The sequence below is a fragment of the Podarcis pityusensis genome (assembly GCF_964106645.2).
Source record: "Podarcis pityusensis genome assembly, chromosome: 13".
In the NCBI taxonomy this organism is placed as follows: Eukaryota; Metazoa; Chordata; class Lepidosauria; order Squamata; family Lacertidae; genus Podarcis; species Podarcis pityusensis.
Genome location: NC_138038.1, coordinates 15,497,801 through 15,522,934, shown reverse-complemented (window position 1 = coordinate 15,522,934; position 25,134 = coordinate 15,497,801). Strand labels below are relative to the sequence as shown.

At 44.6% G+C, this 25,134-nt stretch overlaps 1 protein-coding gene across 7 annotated transcripts in view; it reads right to left on the bottom strand.

The window, feature by feature from the left end:
* Positions 1-25,134, bottom strand: part of ZNF385C (zinc finger protein 385C) — a 159,780-nt gene that overhangs the window by 104,710 nt on the left and 29,936 nt on the right. Inside the window, exon 1 of one of the 7 annotated variants that reach the window (XM_080976820.1) lies at positions 15,588-15,945. The exons of the other annotated variants lie outside the window; for them this stretch is intronic. The gene's annotated coding sequence lies outside the window, so the exon portion shown is untranslated. Of the gene's footprint in view, positions 1-15,587; positions 15,946-25,134 lie in introns of those variants that run through there. 7 annotated transcript variants of the gene reach the window in all.

Below are 25,134 nucleotides of genomic sequence, written 5' to 3'. Positions count from 1 at the left end.
CGAGGATTGGGGGGGGGGGCATGAAATATGCTTTAAATGTATTGTGTGTACACAGCCACTCATTCCAGCAAACTTTTTCTGTGGGACAACTGACTGGAAGAGATTTGCCCACAAATTGAGTCTTGCCAATGGGTTTAGGAGGAGAGCTTCTCATCATTGCAAGGCTCGTGCAATTTTAGAAGTACCATCTCTGTGTCTTAGATTTAAACTGTATGTATTAACCATACACACATGCATACACAACTGTATGTCCTTGAACTGTATATAATATTAACCACACACACATACACATACAGTGGTACCTCGGAAGTCAAACGGAATCCGTTCCAGAAGTCTGTTCAACTTCCAAAACATTCAGAAAACAATGTGCGGCTTCCGATTGGCTGCAGAAAGCTCCTGCAGCCAATCAGAAGCTGTGGAAGTTGCATTGGAAGTTTGGGTTCCAAAGAACGCAAACCGGAACACTCACTTCTTGGTTTGCGGTGTTTGGGAGCCAAAACGTTCGACTTGCAAGGCGTTTGGGATCCAAGGTACGACTGTATGTCATTTTCTAAAGCAACTGCCCATACTGCAGTCTCCAGCCGATGTCCAGTGGATCTTGACCCTTTTCTCTCTGTCCATTTTTCTCCTCTGAACAGACTCCCCCCCCCCCCCGAGATGCATTTGGTCCACAGGGAAATGATACCTGTGTCTGTTTTTTGAGATATGAAAATAATATGTCAGGGAACAATGGCATGTGATTAATGTCATGTATAATTTGAGACTGAACCTCAAGCGGGGCTCAGCCCTGGACCATATTTCCAGTGTCAGCCTCCAATTCGGGAATTTGTGAAGTACACAGAATACACAGCAGGGCAAACTGACCCTTGCCTACGTAGCCATGGAAAGATAAACAAAGGAACAAGAAATGCAATTTAACTGTGAGGTCACAGTAAGCAGCTCTAGAGGTCCAATACTGAGACTCAAGGCTTCTTGGAAGCTACGCTATGACCAAGTCAGATAGTTCAGTTGGTTAGAGCGTAGTGCTGGTAATGGCAAGGTTGCAGGTTTGATCCCTGTAAGGGGCAGCTGGATATTCCTGCATCGTAGGGGGTTATTTTCAAGATTCCTTCCAACTCTATGATCTTTATGATTCTATGAAAGATAAGCTACACCCATCTGTGTAGATAGCTATTGCGGTTGCTTAGTGGTTAGGGCAAATCACTTTGCACATGGTTCGCTTACAGCCGCACTTTTTACGACTGCTTCACTGCATTCCCGAGCAGGAGCCTACGGCAGCCAAGATGCTTTAGGCAAGTTTCTTTCTTCTTTTTAAATCCTCAGTTAAAGCAGACAAACTTCTGTCCCCTAACAAGACCTTAAGTGGCCTGGGTTTTAAAATAAAAAAGGAAGATCTTCCAGCAGCAGCTGTCAGAACAAGCAGCAATGTGAGGGGGAGGGGGTTGGAGAGAGAGAGAGAGAGAGAGAGAGAGAGAGAGAGAGAGAGAGAGAGAAGGAGGAAAAGGGACACTGGATGTGGATGATGGATGGCAAGAGATCCTTGACAGATGTCTAAATCTCTTTGAAATAAAAGAAGGTCAGAAGTCACACTCCGGGACAACTCAAAAAAGCACTTTGCATTAATACCTTTTCAAGCACCCCTACTTCCAAGCAAGGGCTGCTTGGACCACGGCAGGAAAAAGTGTAAGCGCAGAGAGCCATTTCTCACCCCAACACAAACAAAATGCAACATGATACCAAGACTGCGATATTCACTCTGCACTTTTATGTGACTTTGCCAAGTGCTAAGCCTCTGGAAAACACTGCTCCCTTTTACCCAAGCATCTGAACATGCTCAGGTATTTGTCTCCCATTTCCCCAGCCTAACAGACAGGTAAATCACATAGCTGAAGAGGCATCACTTCATAATAAGGTTGAGCTATCTGCTGTTATACCCCCTCAACAACACGCGCACAAAATTATATTTCATTGTTTGTTGTTTGATTGGGTTCTTTTCTATCTGACTTTCCAGCTGGGAAGCCTTGTCATTTCTTCAAGAGGAACAGTTTACATGGGCCTGCAATGAATATATATTTCCTGCCACTCCCTTAAAAACAGTCCCACAGATCAGGCCAGCCTTCAAACTTTGAATGCAGAATTGTGTCATGAACATGCATACCAAGTTTCAGTGTAAGAGCTTAAAGTTCAAGGGAGATCACAAAGTTTGAGGGAGTTTCAATATAAGATCTTAAAGTCCAAGGGAGATTATATCCAGCATCTCATTTTGCACAGCCAATACTTTTTCGCTCCATTTCTGAAGTTCAGAGGTGAGTGTGGACCACAAAGTCAACCTTAGGTTCTCCTTAACTTTTCTTTGCTACAATATTTGCGTTACAGGTCAAATACATAGTGTGTGTACAAATTTTGTCTGTATTACCCCAGAGTAGGTTTTGTGGGGTTTTTTTGCTGTGCAATTTAAAAAATCCTATAAAATACAATTTTGGGAATGGGGAAGAGATGAGTATGGACTTGGAGAAGTTCAAAAAATCTTTAGAAAATAATATCCTAAGGGGGAGAACCCCTGAAGCAGATGAATGAGGATCGAGTGTGCTCACTGGGCAGGGAAAGCTGACAGACTATTGATAAAGGATGGAAAATTGGGTGGGAGGAGGACTGGAATGGAGTGTCCTATAAGTGGCATGGCTGGTTAACTGGAACACTGGACAGAAACACTCTACAGTACAGAGTTTTTGTGTTACACTAAAATGAGGCTTAGCCCTGTAAGTTTGTTCAGCACTAGAATGGAAGCCCTGAAATATATGAAACAATATTAATGAGCTGCATGCCTGATATATGATACATATGATATATGTCTTTTCATTACAGTGGTACCTCAGGTTAAGTACTTAATTCGTTCCGGAGGTCCATTCTTAACCTGAAACTGTTCTTAACCTGAAGCACCACTTTAGCTAATGCGGCCTCCCGCTGCTGCCCCGCCGCCGGAGCACGATTTCTGTTTTCATCCTGAAGCAAAGTTCTTAACCTAAGGTACTATTTCTGGGTTAGCGGAGTCTGTAACCTGAAGCGTTATGTAACCTGAAGCATATGTAACCTGAGGTACCACTGTATAAACTAGGGTGGGGGATAGATGCAGTGTTCGAACTTCGCCAGGTGCATTTTGCACTTTGTTATCGGCCACTTGAGACCAAGTGAAGATAGATGCCTGGGAGCCAAGATGGCGCCTGACATTTCCACCATCTGGAGGTACATACCTGAGGATCCTTGGATCTGGACTGTTTTCACACACTAGCAACATATCCTGTAGAACGCTATTCAGTTATATTTTATCTGCACAATCAGAATTGGTTTCTTCCTTCCAAGCTCTCTGCTACAGTGGATAATTCACTCCTTTCTTGCTCTCTAGCTACAACTAACTTTAAACACACACTCCCATTGAACAACAGGCCAGTTGTAGGAATTACAACTCCCAAACCACGCTGGGATGACAGTAAATCTGAAAACAGTAAGCAAGCTGTCAGGAAGAGAGGCTCGCCACCTCATTTATAATCCCCTGAGGTCAGTTTTATAGCTCTCGTAATACAGTCCATAACCCGGGGTCTTTTTTCTATTTTAAATCTTAATAATGCCATAAAACACAATGCCGCAAAAGGAGGGGGGAGAATAAAGCGGAAAAGGTGGAGCAGGTGCATGGCAGTGACAAATGCTAGCGAGAATTCAGAATGGCACAAATAAATCTGAAACGGGTCTGGTTTATAGACAGGGCACAAGTAGATAAGGGAGGGGAGACTCTCTCGGGGACACCAACACACACTTTTAAGGAGAAAGTTATGGAGAGTAATTCTTAGTAGCCCAAGGAGGCTGTATTTTTAGAACCTTGGACAACTCCTTAACCATTTAGTGTATGCCTATAAGGTTTTATTTACCAGGTGGGAGGGGAAGAGCAAAGGCCAATTCATTCAGCCTTCTCCCTAAATATTATTGAAAATATTATGCAATTGCACCTTCCCATGTAGATACTGGTCTTTGGCACACACAAAAATCAGCAACCTGAGACTTGCAGCTTCTCCGCCCCCAACAGTAAGTTCTAAGTCTTCAGTGATGCAAAGCAGAACAGGCTTCCAGTGTTTACATCTGCCTCTCTGTGGTTTAAGGGCTCCCGCAGATGACATGTTTATTCAGCTTATTTTGCTTGCACAAAGTCAGACTGTGTCTCATTTTTCCTCCCTGAGCATTCATTCCAATTTGTTTACAAGGTGGCTATGTGACCATGAGCGTTGATCCCGATTTGCTTGCTGAGTGTTTACCCATCTTTCCGTTAATCGTGAGTTCATCCCACACTTTTTCGGTGCAATTTCCTCGCCATGAGATCTTCAGTCTCAGATCTCCAGTGTCCTATCTAGCTTGGCTCCTTGTTTGTCCTGCAAGCTTTCCTTATGTGATTTGGCTTGTATTTCTAGAAATGTAATAATTCTCATAAAGGTAAAGGGACCCCTGACCATTAGGTCCAGTCGTGACCGACTCTGGTGTTGCGGCACTCATCTCGCTTTATTGGCCGAGGGAGCTGGCGTACAGTATCTGGGTCATGTGGCCAGCATGACTAAGCCGCTTCTGGCAAACCAGAGCAGCGCACGGAAACGCTGTTTACCTTCCCGCCGGAGCGGTACCTATTTATCTACTTTCACTTTGACGTGCTTTCGAACTGCTAGGTTGGCAGGAGCAATGACCGAGAAACGGGAGCTCACCCCGTCGCGGGGATTCAAACTGTCGACCTTCTGATCGGCAAGTCCTAGGCTCTGTGGTTTAACCCACAGCGCCACCCACGTCCCAATAATTCTCATAGTTAATCCTAAAGGATCTCATTCCAAGCCTAGGAATCTGTTTCCAACATTAGCCAGCCAGATACAGTGGTGTAGTGGTAAATTTTGAAGTGCAAGAGGAAGTTGTGACAGCTCCCATAGCCATGCCCTGAAGGAGAGCCCCAAAATGTCAGCAGCTGTGCATGTACACACAGGAAGGGAAGAACCAGAAGTGCCCAGAATAATACCCAATTTATTAGGATCAGCGTCACTGCAAGCCGTCATAAGCAGTCAGTGGCACTTACTTCTGACTGCATAGGTTCCGCTTGTGAAGCACACCACACTTCAGCAAAAAGCTCTTCAGCCAGCTGCACGAGTTTTCCTATTACTCTCATATCTAATTCCCACTGATAGATCCATCCTTCACAAATGTGGCTAATGATAATCCTGTTTGAGAGACATCGCAAGTCAGCGGCCATGCATGCATTACTGTATCTAAGCTTATCTTTTTTGTAAACTACTTTCAGCACAAATCTGTGGGAAATGCAGTATATAAATAGACTATGTCTATATTTTGCAAACATTTTGCCTTGAACACTGTGCCCAAAACTGTATATAAATGTGCACATCAGCATTAAGTTTTCTAGATAGAAGACATGTTCTTTTTTCCCAAAGAGCTGAAGACTGATTGCTGAGTAGACGCTCATTTCACTTTCATCTCCATTGAATGGAATATGTTTCTTTTTTCCCCTGGCACTTTAAACCAGCAATGTCTGTTTGATGAGAAGCAAAAGTACCTGTGCATGCACACTTATATTTTTCAACCAGAGTTCTCTGAGGATTTGCTAGGCGAGGTGGGAGAGTGTCCACTGAATTTTACAATCTTATATTTTTAAATAAATTACATATTACCAGTTTTAGCTGTGATTTTTTTTTTAAAAAAAACAACTTTAGAGGCAAAGAGAGAGGGTGGGTTTCTGCTGGATGTAACAACACATTGCAGGGTTCTTCAACCAAAAATGGGGTTGGAAACTACTGGTGTACACTATGGGAAATGGTGCCTCCATCCAAGTCTTATTGGCTGCATTACAATTATGTCTCCAGTACAACTGGAGAGCAGTACAATCATGTTTTCCAAAGACCACCACCAGCACTCAAAAGTCTGTTTTCAGATAGTCCAAAAGACAGCAATGAAAACAGATGAAAACAATGACATTATTTCCTAGGGCTGGCCAATACCTGGTTTTCAACATCATGATTTATCACCAACTAAACATTGTGATCTAGGGACGTGGGTGGCGCTGTGGTCTAAACCACTGAGCCTCTTGGGCTTGCCGATCAGAAGGTCGGCAGTTCAAATCCCCACAACGGGGTGAGCTCCTGTTGCTCTGTCCCAGCTCCTGCCAACCTAACAGTTCGAAAGCATGCCAAAAAGTGCAAGTAGATAAACAGGTATCTCTGTGGCAGGAAGGTAAATGGAGTTTCCGTGCGCTGCTCTGGTTTCGGTGTTCCATTGCACCAGAAGCGGCTTAGTCATGCTGGCCACATCCCTTGGCCTGTAAAGCGAGATGAGCGCCGCAACCCCAGAGTCGTCTGGACTTAACTGTCAGGGGTCCTTTACCTTTTTTTAAAAAAAAATTGTGATACACTTATACTGTACAGTGGTACCTCGGGTTACATATGCTTCAGGTTACATACGCTTCAGGTTACAGACTCCGCTAACCCAGAAATATTACCTCAGGTTAAGAACTTTGCTTCAGGATCAGAACAGAAATCGTGCTCCGGCAGTGCGGCAGCAGGAGGAGGCCCCATTAGCTAAAGTGGTACCTCAGGTTAAGAACAGTTTCAGGTTAAGAACGGACCTCCGGAACGAATTAAGTACTTAACCCAAGGTACCACTGTATATCACAATAAGGATGGAGCTATGTAGAAGCTATGTAGGCTTCATGGTTTTTCCCACATTATGATTTTTGCATAGCACACACACACACAATTCACGATATATTGCCAGGTCAAAAATTATGAAACCTCTATCACAATACAGTGTGGACTTTAAACCGGTTTTGGACAATATATCGAGATATCGCCCAGCCCTAGTCTTTCCCAGAGCAAAGAGTGTGACTAATGCCAAATAAAGAGAGATCAGCCACTGCACTTGGATACAGCTGTATTGGGACACACAGAGTGAAGGGGAAATAAACTGTTGCTAGGCTTGCACACTTCATATTGCTGGCAGGCATGTCATCAAAGGAGCTTGTCACCAGACAGAGCATGCACAAACCTAGCAACATTTGCCCACTTCCTAGCAACACTTTCCCTTCACCCCAGAGGTGCAGTGCAAGTGCACAGGAATGCTAAAGGTGTTGAGTTTTAATTTCAAGGCCTTTTTCAAGCGGCCTTGCACACAGTGGTGGACGTAAGAAAAGCTGCTCTTTTACAAAGAAGTATGCTTCTGGTATCTGGGTAGCTAGCCTGTGGTCCTCTGGATGTTGCTGGACAACAAGTCCCATCATCCCTGGCCAACAACCATCCTGGCTGGGGCTGATGAGAGTCGGAGACCAACAGCATCTGCAGGGCCGCAGGTTAGCCACCCTTGTACAAGAGCGGTGTTTCCCAAACTTGGGTCTCCAGCTGTTTTTGGACTACGTTTCCCATCACACCTAGTCCTGCTAGCAAGGGATGATGGGATTTGTAGTCCAAAAAACAGCTGGAGACCCAAGTTTGGGAAACACTGTACTAGAGGCTTGGGTCATAACAGAGTTAAGTTTAAAGGATTGCTGCGCTCAATTATTGAACCACAAAGCCATCAAGTTGGACGGATGAGTCAAGTGCGTCAAATCAAGCTCAACTCCCTGAGGCTGAAGCATAAAAAAAAGAGGTAAAGGACCCCTGACAGTTAAGTCCAGTCACAGACGACTCTGGAATTGCGGCGCTCATCTCGCTTTACTGGCCGAGGGAGCCGATGTTTGTCCGCAGACAGTTTTTCTGGGTCATGTAGCCAGCATGACTAAGCCGCTTCCGAAACCAGAGCAGCGCACGGAAATGCCGTTTACCTTCCCGCCACAGCGGTACCTATTTATCTACTTGCAATTTTTGGCATGCTTTTGAACTGCTAGGTTGGCCGGAGCTGGGACCGAGCAACAGGAGCTCACTCCATCGTGGGGATTCAAACTGCCAACCTTCTCATCGGCAAGCCCAAGAGGCTCAGTGGTTTAGACCACAGCGCCACCCGCATCCTTGAGGCTGAAGCATGAATACAGCTAAATAACAGCTACCATTGTCAAAGGACTGTGCATCCCTCTTCCACTTATGGAAACCCTCCGATAGGCAGCTGGAAGTAACTGCGAAAGGTTCTCCAGTTACTCCTGCCACAGGATTCGATGCCGCTGAAAACAAATCCAGCCAAACACTTGTTTAACGGCTCTTAATGATCTCTACAGATGCAGATTCCACCACACCTCTAGCTAAATAACTGGTTGCTCTGCTGCTCCACCCACTCACACAGCCGGGTTGCTTCCAGGATGGAGCCATTTATGAGTATCTATCTGCTCTGTTGTGCACAACACCATACAAAAGGCACTGTCCTGATCGCTGTTGGAACTATTTGCTGCCTCTGCAGGCTGGCATCCTATCAAGCCAGCATAATGTCAGCTTCTCAAACTTGAGAACATCTCTTTTCGGGACTTCCTGTGTTGGCGGGTTGGAAGGTGAAAAAGCTGTCAATTAGAACTCTTAGTCTTGCTGTCAGTTTTTCCATTTCCACACAGTCCATTTTAATTTTAATAGACCAAAGCAACAAAACTTTTTATTGAAGAGTGGACCCCCCTTTTGGATTACCTGAGAAAGTATCACAGTGGTACCTCGGATTACAGAGGCTTCAGGTTACAGACGCTTCAGGTTACAGACTCCACTAACCCGGAAGTAGTACTTCGGGTTAAGAACTTTGCTTCAGGATGAGAACAGAAATTGCACGCTGGCGGCGTGGCAGCAGCAGGAGGCCCCATTAGCTAAAGTGGTTCCTCAGGTTAAGAACAGTTTCAGTTTAAGAACGGACCTCCAGAACAAATTAAGTTCTTAACCCGAGGTACCACTGTATAGTCAAATGAAATCGCGGGCAGGATTTGAAATATGAGCACGTAAGGGAAATGGAAAAAGTAATTGCAAAAGAGGAAAGATGTAATAGGTAAAAGTATGTTTCATAATGCAGTAAAAAAAAGGGTGGGAATAAAAACATCATGGAGGTAAGGGTGGGAAGTCAAAACATTAAGGGAATTATGTGTTGTTACATTTGTTAAAATTTCAGAAATTCAAAAAACAATTAAATTAAGAAAAATGAAAAGGCCATCAGTTAGAAACACTTTTTAAAAAGAGTGCCATACAGTTTGTTCTGTACAAGGAAGCCAGAGTGACTCATTTCTTAAGGTGTGTTTGGAGCCAGATCTGGACACTGCAGAAGGGAAACACACTGAGGAAGAGCTGGCTCAGTGCTTCAGATTCGCAACTTTCAATTTAAAAAGTACTCGCCACTGCACTTTATTGCCAGAACCTGTCAAAATCTGGCAGGATGAGGAGTTCCTTGGTTTTGCAGACCCCAGCAGAGGTTGTCTAGCAGAACACAGCAATGATGGTTGGGGAAGCATCCTGGCTGATTGGCAACCACAACTCGTACTACTCATCATCCTGTCTAGAGAAGCAGTGCGGGGGAAAATCCAGGCTCCCTATGGTACCTGGATTGCTCTCCAGGGGAAGAACTAAAGGTCATTCCAGCTGTGAGATCTCAACAGCAGCCCATGATCCTCTTAACCCTGGAAGTGATGCTGAAGGGCCAACCAGTTGTTTAGAAATATTAAAAAGCTTCACAAACCAGCTAACCTCACAGTCTGGGCAATGTGTTGCTGCAGGAGGCCATTCAGTTCTTTCCCTGTGCTCTCCCCCCCCCCCCAACACACAAACTTAAGGTCTCCAGCCTTATTCTAGGTCTACCTGTCCACCTTTGTTCTGAGCATGTGATGAAGCCAGGGTGAGTTTTTATTTATTTTTAAACAAGCATCCTGTCCCCAACTTGATGCAACTGTGGCACCAGAAATAATTTTGTCAATCAACATTGTTTTGGTTTTTTACCTCTACCTTAAAGGTAAAGGTAAAGGTACCCCTGCCCGTTCGGGCCAGTCTTGCCAGACTCTAGGGTTGTGCGCTCATCTCACTCTATAGGCCGGGAGCCAGCGCTGTCCGCAGACACTTCCGGGTCACGTGGCCAGCGTGACAATCTGGCGAGCCAGCGCAGCACACAGAATGCCGTTTACCTTCCCGCTGGTAAGCAGTCCCTATTTATCTACTTGCACCCGGGGATGCTTTCGAACTGCTAGGTTGGCAGGCGCTGGGACCGAACGACGGGAGCGCACCCCACCGCGGGGATTCGAACCGCCGACCATGCGATCGGCAAGTCCTAGGCGCTGAGGTTTTACCCACAGCGCCACCCGCGTCCCACTAACCTCTACCTTAAACCCAGTTAAATTATTTGCCCCAAAGGTGGACACTGTTTCAGAATGTTAACCCTGCTAATAGCTGGGAATGATCAATGCATAGTTTTTACATGTCAGCAGGGAAAACAAGTGCTGAGAGTTGAGGCCCGTCTGGAAATTAAGCTCCAGACGTGAAAGAGCTATAAAGCTGGAACATTTTGCTATTGCAAATGTACCCTAGTGAAGCCATTTTCCACTACAAGTTGTATCGAAGACAGCAGCAAAGGGTCAAGAGGAGTTGCAACCTTCACTCCTCAGGCATCCCCTTCCCAAAAGAATATGCCCGGCCTGTGTGGGCTGGAGACAAATACAGCCTCAGGACAAGTGTGTCATCCTACTCAATTACATCTAAGTTACAGCTACCACAGAAGACTTGGCGTTTTCCTCTGCCACCCCTGCTGGGTGACGGATTTACCTCCAGCTCTCAGATCGTCATGTTCTAAGCAAGTAAATTAGAGTCACTGCAAAGGCTGCAACCAGCTTACTAAAACTACTGGGAGCCGGAATAGCCTGAGGATAGGGATTGACACTATTTGAGTGAGCAATCTAATACTGATGAATCATGGACTCACAGAATCGAAGAGTTGGAAGGGACCCCAAGGGTCATCTTCCTGCAACAGTCAGAATGCTTTATCCATGGCCACAGCAGGTTCTGCATTGGTGTTAAGTCCACTCCAGCCAGATTTCACAGACCTGTCATCTGCATGTACAGATCAGTGAGCTAAACACTGATTTGGCGGCCAGTCTAAATCCCTCTCCATGTCAGTACAGTGGTACCTTGGTTTCTGAACGGCTTGGCTCCCAAACAAATCAGCTCCCAAACACCACAAACCCAGAAGTAAGTGTTCCAGTTTGTGAACATTTTTCAGAAGCCGAACATCCATTTTGGCTGTTGGCGTTGTTTCTGGGGCCAATCAGAAGCCGCGCCTTGGTTTGCGAACGTTGTGGAAATCGAACGGACTTCCAGAACGGATTGAGTTCGGGAACCAAGGTACCACTGTACTGGGGTGACGGGTAGGTTATGCATATTTATCTGTTTATACATGGTTGGATTCAGGGCCAGTCATGCTTCAACACACTGAAATCAATGCAACTTAAGTCCCATTGATTGCAAGAGTGTATTCACAGTCATTCTTCACCTTATTAAAGATAAATTTGTGAATGTAGTTACAAAGCTACTCCAGGCATTTGGAAAGGTTGGGATAAGGCAGGAATCCCCCAGATTCTTAGGTAGTGGTTCTTCCCAATCCTGCCTCTCTTCCACAACTCCCAGCCTTTCCCAACCTATGGGTCCCCAGATGTTGTTGAACTACAACTCCCATCACCCCTAGCTAGCAAGGCCAGAGCTCAGGGATGATGGGAGTTGTAGTCCAACAACATCTGGGGACCCACAGGTTGAGAAACGCTGCGTGAGGCTTAAACCAATAACATCAGTGACTGAAACTGCTGCTACTACATGCATGCAAAGTATGTCTTCTGTCACTGAACAACATTTAAGTGCCCTACATTACCAATACAATAGGAAGAAGAACTGCTGGAGTGATTTGCACAGGCATAGAACTTTTATTAAATCTGTTACAGATTTTGTTCACAGTTTCTATTAAATTCATGGAATATAACTACACTAATTGTTTTTTTTTTTAAAGACAGAAAGCAGGAAAGGGGGAAAGACAAAAATCGAAGAAGGAAAAACAGATAGAAAGGAGGACAAACAAATAGACCTCAAATTGCATGATAAAGTTATAGTGGTTCTTGAATCTTTTTTATTTTGTTACTAATTTTGTTAGAAGTTACTCAAGGTATTGTTCTTTAAAAAGGATAACTTTCAAACTAAGAATATACCGTAAGCACTGAGGAAAAGGGGGGGGGTTCCCCCCCAAAGTAGGATGTTCTACTTTGTCTGAGAAATTGTCTACTGAGAAATTGACCCCCGTTTGTTTTTTAACCATATTGACTCACCTGCAAGTATGGTGTGTTGCCTGTTGAATTTAATTGAAAGCATCCTGGACTACAAAAGCCAGCCTTGCAAACCAATCCACAAAAACAGTCTGCACGTATTTGGTCGAAAGGAGAAAAGAGTATGGTGGGGGTAACTCCCCAGTTGCCTGGAGGAAAATTACTTGTCACACAGGCAGCCAGGTGACTGGCTCTTTTACAGGGCTGCACAGAACCAATCTACATCAATAAAGTCAGAAAGCTCTGGTGAAGAGGACCACAAGTGCATGGACCTCAAGCCCTTGAAATTCAGAATCCAGACTCTTAACAAGTTCCCTCTAAGCTGCACAGGCCAAGGTGAAAGACACCTTAGGACTCCAAAGCAACTCATCAAATTACAGCCAAACAATGGCTGAGGGTGCACAGAGAACATGAGTAAATAAATACATGGTCTGGGTCCACATCTTCAGTGTGTGTGCCCCAGGCAAGTATGTTCACTCCTGTTAAATCACAAAAGCTTTGCTCTGAATGAGCTTACACAGCCTGCACTGAACACTTCTTGGTTCCACACACTGCATGACTTGCAACAGTCAGGAAATGTTTTCACTCAGACAAAGACAGAACGAGGAACCTATAAAACTATCGAGCAGGCTTCCCCAACCTGTTTGGAAAGTGACAATGGAAAACAGAGAATTGCAGAGTTGCAAGGGACCCTGAGGATCATCTTAGTCCAAGCCCCTGCAATTGAGGAATATGCAACTGTCCCATACAGGGATTGAACTTGCAAACCTTGGCATTATCAGCACCATGCTCTAACCAACTGAGCTATCCAGGCTGACCTGGTACCCTACAGATGTTTTTGACTACAACTCCTGTTATGTACTGAGTTGAATAGGATCCAAAAGGCAGCAGTCTGATTGGTCCTAGAACAATAGGCTTCAGAATGCAGCAGTCTGATTGGTCCTAGAACAATAGGATTCAGAATGCAGCAGTCTGATTGGTCCACAGGAGCCACCCAATCCAGCTCCAGGTGGAAGTGAATCCGCAACCTGATTAGCCTACAGGTGAATTCTGGAATTAGCCAATCACGTGCAGCCCATTGTGTAAATAATGTATATAAAGCAGACATTCTGGGGGAACTTCAATTCCTCCTCACCACTATGAGCTGAATAAAGAGCATGAAATCCACTCTCGACTCCGAGTATATTTCAACTCCCACTGTCCCTGACCACTGGTCATGCTGGCTGGGGCTAAGTGGGATCCAAAATCACCTGGAGAGCACTGGGCTGAGGAAAGCTGATTTAGAGAGACAGGGCCAGGGAAGCAAAATAGCAGGTATATGCATGGATTGAAAGGGAAAGGAGCTATGATAAGAAACATTAAAATGTGCTTTCTCTCCTCCCCGCTATCTGTAAATTGAATATGCTATGAAAGAAGGATTGCTTTGGCAGCGTGCCCCTATTCCACTATCACACCTGGTTAAAAAAGATTGACAGGTTCTTGTATTGATTCAAATAATTCCAAGCCTGTTCGTCTCTGGTCAACCAGTGGGATACAGCTGTCTGCACACCATTGGTGAATGGTGCCTCTGTCCTCCCACCAAGTTGCTTCAAGGAAACAACATATTCTAGCCTTGGAAAAGACGGCATTTTGTTGAAAGGCCTGCAGGCACCTTTCTGATCTGAAGATGTGCTGTACACAGGTCCAACAGTAGAAAAGTATAAGCAGGTTTTCTGTGTGCATTTAGAGGAGGAGATAAATGCGCCTTGGTAGAAAGATGCGAAGAGACAGAACTAGAGGGAACGTAAGGGAAAGCTTCTTAAACTTTACTGTAGAATAAGTTTCTTGTGCAATTTCTTTCTCTGGAGGTTTTCAAGAAAATGTTCTGCCCGAGGATCAATGCTGCAGCTTTTTGAACCTTTTGATATTGAAATGGAAGCTTTATTGAAGCTTTTAAAAGCTGTGTTTTTGTATTTTAAGTTTTGCAAAGTGCCCAGAGAACTGGACTTGTTTTCAGTTTGTTTATTTATGAAAAATATCCATAGCCCTCCCTTCATCCATATGGATGCACCAAGGCGGGGTACATAAAAAAAACAACACCATTTAGCAATAATAAAATTTTCAAATGTAACAAATTAAGGCATCCAAACATCAACCAACAGCACAGCAGGCAAAATAATCAGGACCAAGGATGCAATCCTAACAATGTCAACCCCAGTGTAATTTAATTCAATGCAGCTTACTCCCAGGTATGTGAAGTTAGGACTGTAGCCCCTCAAACCCTTAAAATGCCAGGGGATATAGATTCTTGTGTCACAATTAATGTGTAACACATGTGTCACAATTAAGGAACATAGTGGTAGCTGGTGATGTATAACTCAAACCCTTAGGATTCACAACCTTGCATAGTTCTAGGACCCAAATACTCCCCATTTAGTTTCCCCTTCAATTTTTAATTTAAAGTATACTACAAATGATCATTGGACTGGAGTGCATGGGGCTTTGTGGGGGGGAGAAATAACTCTGAAGGCAGATACTAGAGGTTCATTCAATTATCAAGAGAATGGGGGGAGTGGGTTTCTTGTTTACGTTCATAACAGTACAAACCAACAGTACCAGTTACTCAGTGAACTTGATAGGCAGTAAATTCTGAACAGAAAAAGGTAATTGTGCAATGCATGAAATAACTTCAGAAAATTCGCTGCCAGAAGATGTAATGATGGCCATTAGATTTAACAGCTTAAAAAGTAACAACAGGTTAGACAAATGCGTTCACCATGGCAGCTAAATAGAACTTCCATGTTCACAGATGGTATACCTCTGCCGGAGAAAAACAGGACAAAGCTGTCGCTTTCCTGCCCTTGTAAGCTTTCTGGCAGCCACTAGAAAAACCTAAGACCCCCCTTGAACTGCTGGAAACAGAATTATGAAGTTAGACAGGTCCTTGGCTTGCCCCAGCAGTTCTGTGTTTAAAGAGGCTCCTCCAGCTCTCTAAAATGCTTCATTCACCTCGGTACATGACAACAGGAGAGCATGCTTAGAGATCAGCAGACACAACCCTCAGCAAAAACTCCCTGTAATGCTAAAATACAGCAGAACAGAAAACTGGTCTTAAATTCTATTTTTAGTAGCACTCTTAACTGGCAACTTTTCTGGTCGTTTAGCTTGAAGGAAGAAAGGGGGGGGGGAGAAGCAAAGGAAAATATAGTTATCTTCTTGACTAGCTATGAGGAGCTGTTAAAATCAGACTTCCCAGTCGATTCAAGCCAAGGGTTTAAAAGAGGGGATGTGTCAGTATCTTTAGCCTAATTGTGTCAGGAGGACAAAGTCTTACCGTGAACGATGCCAAATTTGAGCGTTTCCACCCCTTAATTGCTGCTGCCTGCTCCTCTTCGTCTAAGCAAAGGACAGCCAGGGAGAAAGCCGGCACCCTAATTGCAAAGGTCTGGTCAAGATTTCCTGACGTGTTTCTGTCTTCAATCGGAATTCCTCCCATGCAAGTTCCAATATTGTGAACTAAAAACCAGTGACCACTTCCCCCACCCCCCCGCCAGAGAAGCTTTCCCAGGCAAAGGGGCTTGCAAGAAGTCCAAAGTTTTGAGCTAAGGTGCTTGGAAGAAAAACCCGACAGTCCTTAGACTTGGTTACAAGGCAGAACAGGTGCCAACTGGTGCTCATTTGTAACCGTAGCAATCACTTGCCTGCCAAGAACACGCAGAATGCACTTGACATCAGACCTATAAGAGAGAGGGAGATGGATGGGAAGTCATCTCATGTCATCCCCTGAAGGCCACGCCTGAGGTCACACGCGGATATTTGCCACTAGAAAAAACTAAGACCCCTTGAACTGCTTGGAAATGTACTTGAAATGTATGCCCCAAGTGCACATGTGGTTATTCAGAGTTGCGGGGCTGTGGGGGGTGTACAGTCTGCACATGTTCAGAGGCACCTTTACTACTTCACACATTGGATTTCAATACCATGGCTGAACCCTGCAGATTCTGAGACTCAACCACATCACAAACTGAGTCCTAAGTTTTAAGTGAACCTACTGATGTGTGAGTCCAACTAATGAATTTAAGTTACCGTAGGTGGATATTTTCACCAACAAAGGAGCCCTTTGCTGTACAATTTGTTTTTCATTTCTCAAACATTTTCACAACAATCTTCATTACACTGATTCATGACTTCCCACCCCCACCATGTTTTTACTCAAACCTTTTCTACTACATTATATCTTTATTTATTACAGAAGTTTCTCTATTACCATTATTTTATCATTTTTCTTCCACTGCTTCTATCTCAAATCCTGCCCATGATTTCATTTGACTATAGTATTTTTTTCAATAGTCCACGAAAGGCCTCCATTCTTCTATAAAAAGCTCATTTTGATCTCTTCATTTCGCTGTCAGCTTTGCCATTTTTGCACAGTCCACTACTTTCAAAAGCCACTCTTCCTTCGTTGAAACCTGCTCGTTCCAATTCTGTGCATATAATATTCTAGTTGCTGTTGTCGCATACATAAATAGTTTAGTCATCTTCTTTGGAACCCCTGTCGCTATTAAAACTACAACGAAAGCTTCTGATCTCAACAAAGTTAAATGCATCTTGGCATAAAGAATGCACATAGCAGCCACCATAGGTTGATAATTATCAGGGCTGCAGAAGATTGGGAGGGGGAGTTTAACCATTTCATCACCTGCTGCAGACCTCTCAAAGACCACTCTTTTGGAGCTACTACAGTGGTACCTCGGGTTAAGTACCGTATTTTTCGCTCTATAAGACACACCAGACCATAAGACGCACCTAGTTTTTGTAGGAGGAAAACAAGGAAAAAAATATTCTGAATCCCAGAAGCCAGAACAGCAAGAGGAATCGCTACGCAGTGATCCCTCTTGCTGTTCTGGCTTCTGGGATAGCCGCGCAAAGCCTCTTCAGGGTAGCGGGAAGAGGATCCCTCCTGCTGTTCTAGCTTCTGGCTTAGCCACGCAGCCTGCATTCGCTCCATAAGACGCACACACATTTCCCCTTACTTTTTAGGAGGGAAGAAGTGTGTCTTATAGAGCAAAAAATAGGTACTTAATTCGTTCCGGAGGTCTGTTCTTAACCTGAAACTGTTCTTAACCTGAAGCACCACTTTAGCTAATGGGGCCTCCTGCTGCTGCCGTGCCGCCGGAGCACGATTTCTGTTCTCATCCTGAAGCAAAGTTCTTAACCCAAGGTACTATTTCTGGGTTAGCGGAGTCTGTAACCTGAAGCGTATGTAACCCGAGGTACCACTGTATTTGCATGGGGAGGAAATCCTTCACTGACACAAATTCTCCATTAGAACTCAGTGAAAGAGAAAGCACAGATCCACATGTGACTGATTTATGGCATTAGACTTTCTGATGTGTATTTTTATTTATTGCAAAGTCAAGCTGATACAGCGGGTGAAGAATGAGCTGTGAACACTCGAAAGAAAGTTAGTAGATTTATTTTCATCCCACGGGTGTGCTGCTGCTCCATGCTATGGAAATATATTCTTTCCAATCAGGAAATAAAAAGTGACAACCCACAACAGCCTTGACTGCCAGCTTTCGCTGGTGGGAAGCGTGATCATATCTATCGCCTATATTGGGTGGGAGAAGGAGAGAAAACACACTTTCTACTTACGAGATATTTGGCCTCAATTCACAGCAACAGGTTTTATTGGCAAACACATTATGTTCTGTAACACATCTACAAACGAATGCTGAATCTGGTTTATATGGAAGCCTTCCCTGCTGCCGTCACCACATTTCACCAACTCATCTAACAAACTGGAAGTGGCAAATGCTCTGTTGCTCAACAAATGTGATTAATTCCCAAATTTACTAATGAAAATCCTAAAGGAGCAAAAAATAAACATAAACCCAGCAGAGCTAAAAACCAAAAGGCATGAGTATCTCATGGAAGCTGCCAAAGAGGGAAAGGAGGTTTATTTATCTTTAATTCGCATGCTAGATGACATACAGCCTGGTACAGCAGACCAGACACAAACTTGTTACTTGTCAGAAGGTTAAAAAAAATAAATTCTCATCAGTTTACAATCCATAAACAATTCCATTTCTGGCATGTCACCTTATTCATAGATGCTCTCCCCAAGGTGGCTCACCTAGAACCTAGGTGGTTATCTAGTTTGATCGTTGATTCTTATTGATAATTTAATATTTCTTGTAAACTGCTTAAGAGGTTTTACTACTGTCAAGCAGTATATAAATTTTGTTAAATATTTCTTTTCCCTGCACCATGCAAATCTTTTTACTGAAAAGCAAAACAAATAAATGTTAGCTAAATATCTTATCGGGTTTTATGCCTTTTTATTTTTGTTGTTAGAATTTTTATTGTGTTATTTTAACTTGGAGCTTCGTTATGTTCTCCCTGACAAATCTCACTGCTTCATTTATTACATAAATCTACAATAAACAACATTAATGAATAAAAACCATTGCATTAAGTCGAATAAATGACAATGGGGGTGGAAGGGGCCCCTAGCAACAGACCAGCCATTAGGCCAGAGCCAGAGGTTAACTCTGGTGTTCTGGTGACCCAATTTTCTAATTGGGTCAAGACTTGCCCTCTTGTAAACACCGTTGTTCAAGCCCCAACACAGGCCCAAGACCAGATTTATAAAACAGGAGATCATGACTCTAGCTCCTCACACACATTCACTGCCATCACACCTGTAGTCTTATATTTAGAGATGGCAAACTACTCCTATTTAACATATTACGGAAGCAAATGCCATAGCCTGGGGTTCCTTCTTTCTTCAGCAGAGAGTCCAAAACATACTGGAACTTTGCACCACTTTTTTGCTCTTGACCTCTCTTGCTAAATCTCTAAAATGGACACATTAGTGATATGCTACAGATGGAAGTGAGGGGCAGGTGGGGCTCATCAACCTGGGAAGGCAACCCGTCTAGGAGAAGAAAAACTCTGATCCTTAACCTCCGCTGCCTTGGAGGATTTATTCAGGAGAAGCAAAGATTGAGGAGTAAACCCCACACAAGTCTAGAGTGGAGTCCCTAAGACGGTTGGATGGCCTCTTTCCAGCAACTCCTGCATGCAAGCTGGTGCCAAACATATTGCTCTGCTTTCCTTTGGACCACATCAGTGAGGCCAAGAAGGGATCTGGACCACCATACACACTGCCCAGGTTTGCACCCCAGGGAGGTCACTTCGGTGCTGCTAACACAGTGGTTTGACTTCACCCCCGAAGGCGCACTCCATTGTCTCTTGAGACAGACAGGTGCCAACAACAATTACTAGCAGTAATTGACTACTATTAATGCTACTATTTCCGCAGCAAGCGATCTGCCCAATGTTGTTCTCGTGAGAAAAGCAAGCTAATCTGAAGATGCAAAGGTCTCCTATAATAAACACACAGCTGATAAAAGAGGGTTTACTGGTATAGAATAGAGCTTCGTTTTTTAAAAAGCTGTGAGTTTTTGTTTCTGAAATGAGTACAAAACGTTGATGCATACCGTGTGTTCACAAGAACCTAGGTTAACTGAAGCAGGGGTGGATTATCACGAATCAGCTCAGAAAACCCGGCTGAAGTCGCTTTCACTGCAAAATGTTAATTTGGTGGCAAAACTCAGCTTCCACTTACGAAACCATAAGGGTGTTTGCAAACCATTCACAGTATGTGACTATCACCCATAAACACAAATATGACTTAGCATTTCTTTCAGCTAAGGAGACAAGGAACAGTTGGGCTGAAGCCTTCTTCCTCCTGCCAGGAATGCAGTCAACTGCAAGCACTTCTGTTGACAGAACCTTTTGATTGCTACAGTACTTTTACAATTGATGGCGCTGGCGCACTTCCCAACATCCACGCCATTTGATGCTTAAAATAGACGGTGGGCGTGCAACCTGATTTAGCCAACCATGCAAGCTGGGCTCCTGCAAATGCTCTGGCTCAGCTGCTACAAGAATACATACACACACTTCATTCCCGAAATTAAATCTCTCAGACCTCCTGCAAGATGGCAATCAGCTCGCTTGGAAGCTGCTGGAGTTGGCTTGCTCTCATCAGCATAATAAAGATGTGTGACCTTCATTGGTGACCGGCACATAAATCCAGAAATGATTAGATGGGCGTTAAAATGTATGACTCAGGGCTTTTAAAGTTCTACTCTCCACCTTGCTCTCACCGATAGTGATAATATTTCTCAGCACTCCTCACCTTTAGCCCAGCTCATCTTAGAGGCTCACTTACCTACTTCTATAAACACACACTTATTAGCATCAACACTATGCTAGGTGCTGTACAGAGAGTCCTTAAGCAACTTGCCTCCTGCCCAAAAGAGATGCTATCTATCTTGAGCAACGAGGCTGAGGTTTCTTGGGGCTGGGATATTACTTATTTAAATCATTTATACAGAAGCTTTCCACTGGTCCTGAAAGCACTACAGTGGCTGCAAGTGAGATAGCGGGCTCAATTCAAGGTGTCAGTACAATTCAAGTACACACACACACAAAAAACAGTGCTTCCTCCAGTGTCAATCAGTTTAGGTCCCAAGATTGGCAAGCAAAGCCTTCTTGGCAGTGCCCCCAAGGGTGGTTCCTTGGTTGGTGTTGACTTGTGGCACAGTCTTATCGGAGCCAGTTCCCTGTTCCACTGGTGAGGTGTATCTGTGTTCCTCATTCTTAACATTCAGTTATAACTTAGAATAATAATAATAATAATAATAATAATAATAATAATAATAATAATTTATTTATACCCCGCCCATCTGGCTGAGTCTCCCCAGCCACTCTGGGCGGCTCCCAATCAAATGTTAAAAACAGTACAGCATTAAATATTAAAAACTTCCCTAAACAGGGCTGCCTTCAGATGTCTTTTAAAGATAGGATAACTGCTTATTTCCTTCACATCTGAAGGGAGGGTGTTCCACAGGGTGGGCGCCACTACCGAGAAGGCCCTCTGTCTGGTTCCCTGTAACCTCACTTCTCGCAATGAGGGAACCGCCAGAAGGCCCTCGGCACTGGATCTCAGTGTCCGGGCTGAACGATGGGGGTGGAGATGCTCCTTCAGGTATACAGGATCAAGGCCGTTAGGGCTTTAAAGGTCAGCACCAACACTTTGGGAGCCAATGCAGATCTCTCAGGACCAGTGTTATGTGGTCCCGGCGGCCACTCCCAGTCACCAGTCTAGCTGCCGCATTCTGGATTAATTGCAGCTTCCGGGTCACCTTCAAAGGTAGCCCCACGTAGAGTGCATTGCAGTAGTCCAAGCGGGAGATAACTAGAGCATGCAGCACTCTGGTGAGACAGTCCACGGGCAGGTAGGGTCTTAGCCTGTGTACCAGGTGGAGCTGGTAGACAGCTGCCCTGGACACAGAATTAACCTGCGCCTCCATGGACAGCTGTGAGTCCAAAAACAGCTCTGTTCACTCACGAGTTCAATAGTTGACAGATACTGTTCTGCCAACTTTGGAACTGGGCTTGTCCACACTTCTGCTTGTCCTGTGCATAAGAAGCACAGGCATGGGAGGTTTTTCCATTTGCCTTGCCACTTTCCCCAGGAAAACCCGCTCTTTAGCGCTGAATCGGAGCAAATGTCAATCCACAGAAAAGCCAATAGACATCAAGAGTCGGTTTTCCCCGGGGAAAGCAGCAGGACAAGCAGAGGTCTGGATGAGCCCATTGTTAATTCAAAGAATCATAGAGTTGAAAGGGACCCCGAGGGTCATCTAGTCCAACCCCTTGTAATGCAATAATCTCAGCTAAAGCATACATGACAGACAACCATACAACCTCTGTTTTAAAACCTCCAAGGAAGGAGAGCCCACAACCTACTGAGGGAGACTGTTCCAATGACAAACAGCTCTTACTGTCAGAAAGTTGTCCCTGATGTGAGGGCACCTGACTGTTTTGCATGTTTTTTATATATTTTAAATATGGTTTTACTTTTAATAGTATTGTTTTACCATTTTGACACCTGCTGCCCTGAACTTTTTTAGGAGGAACAGAAATAATGGTAGTAATAATAATAATAATAATAATAATAATAATAATAATAGCTATTTTTCTAGAAAAAGAAGTACCAGAATGCACCATGAACACCTCCCTTGTTCTCTTATAATGGCAATGGTGCTCACCTTGAAAGATGCTGGAACTGAGTTCTAGCACGTTCTGGTTGAAAAAACGCCCTGATTAATAATAATGATGCAGATCTAAAATTAAACTGGTAACTGTGAACCCGGGTTTGTAAGAGTGCTACTTCAGCCAAGAAAGGCTGAACTCGTATTTATCGATTAGCATTTTGACTTCTCCATGAGCTATATCACAGGAGAAGGCTGGCATCGGGGAGGAGGAAAGAAAAGTGTTTTTTTCCTTTCCTCCCCATCCTCCTGAAGATGCATGGATCTTGTTTCAGGCTAGCTGAACAGGTCCAAAACAGGACCACTCCATTTAGGGCCTAGTTCATATGGCGCTGTGGTCTAAACCACAGAGCCTAGGACTTGCCGATCGGAAGGTTGGCAGTTCGAATCCCTGCAATGGGGTGAGCTCCCGTTGCTCGGTCCCTGCTCCTGCCAACCTAGCAGTTCGAAAGCACGTCAAAGTGCAAGTAGATAAATAGGTACCGCTCCGGAGGGAAGGTAAACGGCGTTTCCATGTGTTGCTCTGGTTCGCCAGAAGCGGCTTAGTCATGCCAGCCACATGACCCGGAAGCTGTACGCCGGCTCCCTCGACCAATAAAGCGAGATGAGCGCCGCAACCCCAGAGTCAGTCACGACTGGACCTAATGGTCAGGGGTCCCTTTACCTTTACTCATATATAAAACCCACTGCTCTGCTCCTGGACTTCTCATTCCTCAGGAAAACAGGAAACATGCAACAGTGGTGTCAGAAAAGGAATGCCCAGGATACCTAAAGGATCAATTCTGCTGTGGAGGCCCATTTCTACATCCTGATGACAGCCAAGGCACAAGAGCCTTCTCTGTGACCGTGCCAGCCCTTGTTTTTAAAGCTCATTCTACCTGCTTACCTGCCGCTTTTTACTACTGTTGCTACTTTATGCCGTTTCATTGTATTGTACTGTATTTTGTTGTATTTTACTGTTAACTTGTATGATTTTACCATTGCTTACAAGTCTCTCTGAGCACAATGGAAATGCAAGGCAAACATTTCCTGTGGAGAGAAACTGCGAGCTGGTAAAGTGGCCAAGATGGAGCAGCTAATAGCACTTCTGAAAGGTCAGAGTGGCCTGACAGCAATCCCAGCATCAGATGGAGGCCCTTGAAGGAAACCTGGAAAGCTCTCAAATGCAGCTGAAGCAGGACACGGCATAGTATCCTATCGAGAGGAGGTGAAAGCCTTGTTGAACTGAGCAGCCTGTGATTTGGAAACCCAGCTGAAGAAGCCTCAGTTGGGACGGGCCAAAGAGATATATTTCCCAGCTCTGCCACCTGGATTTTTTAACTCAAGATGTGTGGGATTGAACCTAGGACAGTGCACAAGCAAAAATGCTCCCCTTCCAAAACAGGGGTATTTCTTTCTAGAACTCTCATAGCCGGCAGGGTACATCATCCCCCACTGCTGCACTGGACCCTTGGCAGTTTAAAGTAGATTTGACGCAATTCGTGTGTGCGTGTTTTTCACACGGTCCAATCAACATTGCTCTCATTCAAGGGCTCACGCACACTTCTGCTTGTGCCATGCCTAGAGGAAAGTTTTCTGCTTGACCCACACTTTCTAGGCATAGGTCTGAGTGGGTTTCCCCATGCCCCACTCCTTTCCTGGCTCCTTGAGAGCCAGTGTGGTGTAGTGGTTAGGAGCGGTGGACTCGTAATCTAGTGAACCGGGTTTGATTCCCCGCTCCTCCACATGCAGCTGCTGGGTGACCTTGGGCTAGTCACACTTCTTTGAAGTCTCTCAGCCCCACTCACCTCACAGAGTGTTTGTTGTGGGGGAGGAAGGGAAAGGAGAATGTTAGCCGCTTTGAGACTCCTTTGGGTAGTGATAAAGCGGGATATCAAATCCAAACTCTTCTTCTTCTTCTTTTCAAGGGAAACCCACTCTTTAATGTTGATTCAGAGCAAGCATCAATCTGCAGAAAATCCAACTGCCCTTTGCTCCGATTGAGCACTAAAGAGCAGTTTTCCCCAGGGGGAAGCAGCAGAACAAGAGGAAGTGCCGATAAGCCCGAGGCGCTGAGTTGTGCCCAACATTGTGGGGGCCTGTCGCACATGTGTGACATCACATAAAGGTGACTTCACATGCAGCACCAGCGCACTGGGCTCATCAGAGGGTCGTCCCAGAGTGCTGGATGTGTGACAATGCATGTCACACATGCAACTGGAGGTCGCCAACAGTCTGGGAGGCCAACCATCAGGAGTCTCCTCCGACCCCTCAACACTGAAGGGACCCAGCCCCTTGCCCAGAGATTTTGAGGGGGACAAAGACACCTTGACCCCCTGGAGTTAGTGCACCTGATAAGCCCTAAGTGACAGCCTGCACATTCCCTCCATTTAATTCAGATTTTCCCAATCTGCAGATAACGCAGAAAGATTCCACATGCCCTACTTCTGTTCCAGAGGTGCTCCTTGGTGTGTTTAGCAATGACACGTGGGTTTTTTATTTTTTAACCTTTGTTTTGTACAAGTCTAATAGATAAGAAAACTAATACCTCAAAAACAGAAATAGAAAATTAGCTACCCACACAGATAGACAAATACCTGTGCTGTAACAGAGCTCAGGTTTCTGGAACTCAGGGAAGGTGGCAAAAATACTAAGTGAAGTTGGGGAAGGAAAACAACACACAGTGCAAATATATCCCATTAAACACCACCCACTAGTGTGGACAGGAATTATTGAGAGTTTAACTATAAGTGCTCAGGTGTGGATGAACAT